This window comes from Silene latifolia, chromosome 4 (assembly GCF_048544455.1).
Source record: "Silene latifolia isolate original U9 population chromosome 4, ASM4854445v1, whole genome shotgun sequence".
In the NCBI taxonomy this organism is placed as follows: Eukaryota; Viridiplantae; Streptophyta; class Magnoliopsida; order Caryophyllales; family Caryophyllaceae; genus Silene; species Silene latifolia.
Window position 1 is genome coordinate 5,378,671 of NC_133529.1, and position 7,607 is coordinate 5,386,277.

General features: G+C 30.3%; 1 long non-coding RNA gene across 1 annotated transcript; it reads right to left on the minus strand.

The window, feature by feature from the left end:
• Positions 1 to 5,363: 5,363 nt before the first annotated feature.
• LOC141652006 (uncharacterized) lies at positions 5,364 to 6,773 on the minus strand. The gene is made up of 2 exons (XR_012546933.1): positions 6,412 to 6,773; positions 5,364 to 5,659 (listed from the first exon to the last, which is right to left on the minus strand). It is a non-coding gene; the product is annotated as an uncharacterized LOC141652006 (long non-coding RNA).
• Positions 6,774 to 7,607: the final 834 nt, after the last annotated feature.

A 7,607-nucleotide genomic window follows, 5' to 3' on the forward strand; every position in this document is an offset into this window, starting at 1 on the left:
AAAGTAAACTAATTGTTTCATTTTTCATTTTTCTTATGTTTTGTATTAATTTGTTATTATTTTTTTGTGTTTGTATTAATATTGCAGGAGAATGAATTTCCAACTTTATTCAAAAAATTGGTAGGTAAGGTATAGCTAAAGAACTAAATTAATTATTTCGCTTTTTATTTTTATTATGTTTTGAATTAATTAGAATCTTATTAGTTACTTTTTTGTGTTTATATTAATATTGCAGGAGAATGAATTTCCAACTTTATTCAAAAAATTGGTAAGTAAGGTCCCCCAGTCGTGTTTATTTATTTACTTTTTTTTTTAATTATTTGTGAGTGGTTTTTTAATTAAAATTAAACAAATGATTGAGAGGGGGACTACTCCATATAAGTTATTCACAAATTAAACACTTAAACACAATCAATTATTAACGATCCCGTGATTTTCACGGGCTCCAAAACTAGTTAATTATTAATTAATCTATTATTATGGGTAATAATTTAGGAGGTTTCAATGATAGATAGGTTTTTTTTTTTGTGGATAATGAATGAGAATTTATGAGAGAATTGTAGGGCTAATTGTGTATATATAATGGGAATTGTTACTTGAGGAATAAGTAACCGACTTAATATTTGTATATGGAAATATTGTTGTTAACATAAATTATTTCCTTAATAATAAGAAGTGTGAAACGAAGAGGTTAATTTAAGGAAACTTCCATATCTATCTGGATGTTGAGGCCACTCCTTACTACGTGCATACTAAAAAAATCAATTATTCCTTAAAATAAGCAGGCAGTCATTTGTTTGTTAAGTTTCATTATAAGACTTAAGTTTAACCGGGTACCAAGATGGGTACCAGCAACAGTAAAAAGCAAATTCTCAACTAAAAGGAGGGATAAAGGCAACTATACTGTAGAAAAATTTGAGGGTGGGTCTTGGATTTCCAAGACTCGCCTTAAGACCCGTAAATAGTATTTTGTGTGGGTAAAAGTGGGTCCTATTTATTGTTGTTGCGATTTTTAATGAGTTTGAGGGATAAAGTGGAAGAAACAAAAGAGTCTGAGTTGAATCTTTAGAATAAAATAATAATATTTTACTGTTGTTAAGACTTATATTAAGTCTGTGGATAAACATAGTCTAAGGCCTCGTCACACCCATATAGAGAAGAGAAAGCACTCTTTATAATTCCAAGTAAATTCCATCCAAAAAACAATTGGAGTTAAGGATAAACTTTGGAATTTGGAAATAAGCTAAAAATCAGAAAGTGATTTAGTGTTTTTTTTAATTGACTCGAAATAACTTATACTCATATTTAATGACTCACAAATAATGATCTCGTCAGTATATGACTTGACTCGAAATAACTTGTAATACATACACCCTTAATTATACTTGAAACGTATAACTCAACATAATTAGAGATGATTTGATTCAAACTAAAGAATGAAATATCAATTTAATTATTGTTTTGGAAATCGTGAATATTTAGTGAAATTGACATCTAATTCCTACTCCGATTCGTATTCATAGAAACTTCTTTTACGTGTAGGTAAAATCAGTAATTCCTTTAGTTCTACTCCGAGTAGTAGTATACAAGGCTTGATTCACGATTTATATATGCAGTACTTATTAACCTCTAAATTGCATACAGAAATCAGAACTAAAATACAATAACAATGGTAAATTCTCCATCACTCCCTAAATTGCTTACAGAAATTGAAATCACCGAGTTACATGAGGAATAAGTAACCGACTTAAGTATTTGTATATGGAAATATTGTTGTTAACATAAATTATTTCCTTAAGCAAAAGGCTATATTCGTCTTAAATCTAAAACGGACCACATATTAACCCAAATAAATAGATGAAACAAGTTTATTGTCATTCCCTATGTGTTCTACCCTTTCTCTCATATGTCTATTTGACTCATTTTATATTTAAGACGGATATAAGTCATATAACCATCTTATTGTAAGACGGGAATAATAAATTGTACTCAAAACCTCAAATCTCTTGACTGGCCTTTAGTGTTTCACCTAGTGCTAGTTACGAGACGACTTAAAATACTTGACAAATATGTATTTTTGAGGTGAAAAAACTAGAGAAATATAAAATATTGACAAAGACTCAAATATCGATTTAGGCACATGGTATCCAAAACTTCGAAGTTCAAACCATGACTTCAATAAAAACATGTTTGGACTTGCAATGAGAGGTGTATAATGGTACAAAAATAGTTGAGCGTCAACCATTAATCTAGATTCTTAATTCAGCTTTTGGTTAAGATGATTCTTTGATAAAAATGCACAAGTTGAGATCAATACGACATGAGTAGTGATGATGGATTTGGCCAGATAATAAATTAAAGGAAATATCTCAAGGGTTTTATGTGAATTCACGTTACTCGATCCATCCCCGATGTTTTTCTGCAAGGAAGCAATGAGATGTATAATTAATGAGATTGTTAATACAAATGTATAATCTCCCTAATATGTTCCTAGTTCCTACATTCTTGCAAAATTTGATATAGTATCAACTATCAACCTTAACTAATTAGTAATTAGCCTAGGTTCAAAACTCGTCCGCATCATAACACTATTTTCGACTCCCTTCAAATTTGTTAGGGTGCAAACCCATGTTCTACATCGATAGAATAAAGATGAAAGATCATTTTATAACTGTCTACAAAATATAATAGTACGAGATCTTTTGGGAATGAGCCCAAGAGTAAATCCATGAGGGCTTGGCCCAAAGCGGACAATATCGTACTATTATGGGTTGTGGACACAGATGCAGTAGAGGCCCAACACGGGATTTTCACGCTTCCACGCACAACAAAATTGATAAAAAGGAAGTTAAAAAAGGGTAACTTGCCTTTCTTAATTCACAAATTCTCATTTGTGACGGCCTTACCCGTCGCAAGCTTGCGACGGCTCGAATACATACCATATTAGATGGGAATGGGCCGGATAGCTAATAAAAGTGGCTGACAAAGTGTTGATGTAGGTGCATGAGTCATGTACTTTATAATTACAAAATCCAATATAACACTTACACAAAATCTCCCTTATGACGGAGGGTATCCGTCGCAAACTTGCGACGGATACCATATCGTCTCACAAAAAACCCATAAGGGTGAGAGACAAAGCACATGGGGTGGGTGCCCACCTTGTCCCCTCTACCAATTTCCACTCACATAATACCCGTCGCAATATCCGACCCGTCGCAAGGGAGACCTACTGTAACACTTATTCATTGGATTTTACATCAATGCATTTAATGCTTTTCAGTGTAAAATATGCATCAACTCCATACTTTTCTCCATTGTTTTGTATTCATTAATCTATTTCTCATTTTATTCGTCATTTTTACATCCAAAAATTCTCAAAAATTCACACTTTAACATTCACAAGTTTTTTTTTTAAAATAAAAATAAAATCTTTCACTTTTTTAAAGATTATAATTTGAAGATCTACCAAAAAATCTCAAAAGATTCATTGTCATGTGCAATACGAGTATGGAGATCTACCAACAAAGATTAACTAGAAGAAGCCATCAAATACGGTTTAGCATTCTTTTGTTTTTGATTTTTTTTTTCTTATTATGAATGTTTTGGTGAATAATTGTGTTTGACGGAAGAAATGAGTTAAACAATCTCAATTTTCAGCAAATTAGGGGTTTTAGTTGTTCTTTTCCAGTTATTGGGATTTTGGTAAAAATTAAGGATTTTTTTATTTGCAAGACTTGTTATGGAAGTGAATCTTTTGAAATTTGTTTGTATATTTGATCACTTTATAATATATTATGTAACTAAAAGAAGCCATCAAATCTGGTTCTTTTTTTTTTTTTTTTTTTTTTGGTAGATTAATGTACAATACATTTTTTGTTGAATAAGATGTTTCCATTTTATCCATATTTTTATGTGCTAGATGTGGTCATTATATCCTTATTTGTAGGTGCTAGGCTGTTACGTGGTTACAATAATTGAAATTTAAGGTCATGTTGTAAGATGCGTAAACCGGTTTATGTGTGTCAGAAATGGTAACACTATTTGACTAAATGTTAACATATCCTATTACATTTTAGTTTAGTATACTATATATGGTTCATTATATTTATAGAGTTGGACACTTTGTCACTATTTGTAGATATAACTTTGTTTCATTGCTCATTATTAATGGACATTAAAGTGAGAATGGTAACATATATAATTAAACTGTCAACAGGGTGACCGGCGATGGGAAGTTCTTGAGTACTATAAAATGTAACCAATTATCAAGTATTTGTGACCGTTTTTTATTTATGCATATAGGGCAACATATTATATCGATGTGGTGACAATTTATACTTGTGAGGTGTATTTGTGAAGTATATATTGTGACCAATTTCGTTGAAATTGTTGCTAAACTGAGATGGTTCTATTACAAATGGTACATTTGTTACTACTTGTGGATATAACTTAGTTTATTAATTATTATTAATTAATATATTACTGAGGATGATAACATATAAAGTTAAACCGTCAACAAGGTGAATTCTTTAGTAAAGTTGTGGATTACTATAAAATGAAACCAAGTATCAATTTTTTATGACCATTTCTTCTAGTTATATTATGGTAACATTGTTCTCTTAACGTGGTGACATAATGTATATTTCGTTATTTTATGTCCAAATGAGTCCACAACTAAACCTAAATCTTTCACTGATGAGGTTCTGAAGTACAACCAACGCTACACACGCATGACAATCAGAAGAGGTCAAAAGACTGTTGGTTATGCTGCAAAAGGTGGAGTAGGTCCCAATAAACAACAATTTGATGAATTGGGACACTTATTTTGGACATGTTTGGTGGTCGTGTTAAAACAATTGTTAATTAAGTTGTATGTAAAACTATGACTTGTATTTCGTATTTTAGGGGACTTAGTTTCAACATGTTATCATTTAAATCAGTAAATTACCTATAACATTGTATATGTCAAGTAATGTTATCATTTTTCCACAAACTGTTACCATATTGAAATTGGTAACATAATGGATAAATATGTAAACAAGTTGTCATTCTTTGTGTACTACTTATAGCATTATATTTTACAAATTATGTTTATATCTTTTTTCAATATGTTACCATTAAAAAAAGGGAATTACCTATAATATTATATGTTAAGTAATGTTTTAAAGTGTACCATCTGTTACCATTTTGAAGTTGATAACCATTGTCAATGTATATGCCTATAATGTTTACATCCTTATCGAATATGTTAACATTCCGAAATAGGTAACATATTGGCAAATTGTGCAAATATTGGTGCTTAAATTTAATGACTATCTAGAACTCAAAATCAACGAAGAACTATGCCACCCAAAAGAACATGTCCAAGATAAAGTCCCAAACATTAAACACAAGTTGAGTACATCATAAAATGGTTACATACTCTGATAAATATGGTTACATTATAGCTAATATGCTTACATTTTGTAATACGTTTTGTAAAATGGTTACAAATTCTAACTAAGATGGTAACATTATTATACACAAATTTAAAACCGCACCATCACCCACTTCTGCCTCACCTTCCTTCGCTAATGCCCTAGTCTTAACCACCTTTACTTGCTGCACTTTTCTTTATTTTTGCTCCAATACACCTCTTCCTAAGCTTCGGACAAAACTGATAACATATCAAATAAATTTGACAACATATAACAAACACAAATCAACTACAATTCAAAATCAAAATAGATTTCTTGTCCAACAAAACTGAAAAACATAACCAACAAAATGGTAACATATTAATATATATCAATAACTTATATTATTAAATGATAATATATTCAACAAAAATGATAACATATTACTACAATGTACTGATTTAATACCCACAAATGTTATAACAAACACAAATCAAGTACAATTTCAAAATCAAAATAGATTTCATGTCCAAAAAAACTGACAACATAACCAACAAAATGGTAACATCTTAATATATATCAATAACTTATGTTATTAAATGATAACATATTCAACAAAAATGATAACATATTACTATAGTGTTCTGATTTAATACCCACAAATGTTAACAAAACCAATAAAATTGTAATAACAAATATATATTTAAGTGAGATCACTAAATTATAACATACTCAACAAAATCGATAGCATATCAAATAAACATTCATCAAACAAAAGTATCAACAAACTTCAAAACTAAAAAAACTAAAACCAGTATAAAACATTCAATCAAACTAAAATGAAAAAAAAAAAAAAATTTAAACCCAAAACAATAAACAACAAACACTGATCTAAAACCGAAAACAACAAAAACCAATTTAAAACCAAAAACAACAAACAAAAAAAACCAACTTAAAACAAAAACAACAAACCTCAAAACTGAAAATTAAAGTTATATGGAAATGAAAATACCTTTTTCGACATCATCAATTGCATGTGCCCCTCTATTATTCTTCTTAAAACAACTTAAAATGGTGACATCAAACCAAAAAACAAATGAAAAATGATGAATCAAAATTAATATTTGAATTTGTGGTTAAATTGTAAGAAGCTGAAGAATAATGTATGAGTTTTGGAATTGGAAAATTTGAAATGAATGTTGGGGTGGTGAAAAGGATGAGAAAGGAAGAGAATTTGAAAAGATGAAAATATAAATATTACACGGTCAATTATGTGTTGAATAACTCAAATTGATTTGTCTGGTGAATAATGAAACATTGGAAAACTAATACTGTTTTTTTATTACCTAATGTCACTTCCTCTTTTTGAGATGTCAATTCATGGGGCCCCATTTCCCATACTACTCATATGGTACACTTTTCTACCATTTTGCAAATAATGTGGTACTATCCGACCCGTCGCAAACTTGCGACGGGTATCTCCGTCACAAGCAAGACAAACTGTTCTTAATTGTGCCTAGGTGGATGAGATTTGGGATCCTTATAATCAGCAGTTAATGCTACAAAACTACCAATTCTGACATTATTATTACATACCACCTGTGTTTTCTAATGTCTCACGCCAACGACCAATCTTCTGTTGGTCCCCCCTAGCTTTCACCCTCTCCTCAGAATCGATTTTCTCTATCTTTTTCCTTCATTTCGTTACTTTCATCCTCCTTTATTAGAAAAGGGCTAACCTAAATTTTCTGTGCATGTTCAGACGACATATTATCTGTGAATTAATTGGAAATTAAATATCTGTTGGTTGAACATAAATAAAGAGCAACAAGTCTTATTTGAACTGAGGTATATTCGTCTCAATATTAAAACGGGTTAAAACCATCTCACATTGCATAAAGGACAAATTTTTGTTTTTTTCTTATACATATACTGCTTTTGTCTTATTCATCTCATATGGATATAATTGAGCCGTTTAAAATGAGAATTTGCCTGTTAAAAGTTATACGTTTTCATTTTTTTTTTGGATGACGAACAACCTGCAAGGGTTGCAACTAATAAAACCCTAACATGTGATAAGTTGCTAATCACGTATATCAAGTCACACACTCGATGTAAAAATGTATAATCTCGCTGTCTTGTATTGGACTTTATTATCGACTCCTTCCATTTAAAACAAGGAAAAAAAACGCAATGTTCTATGCTATT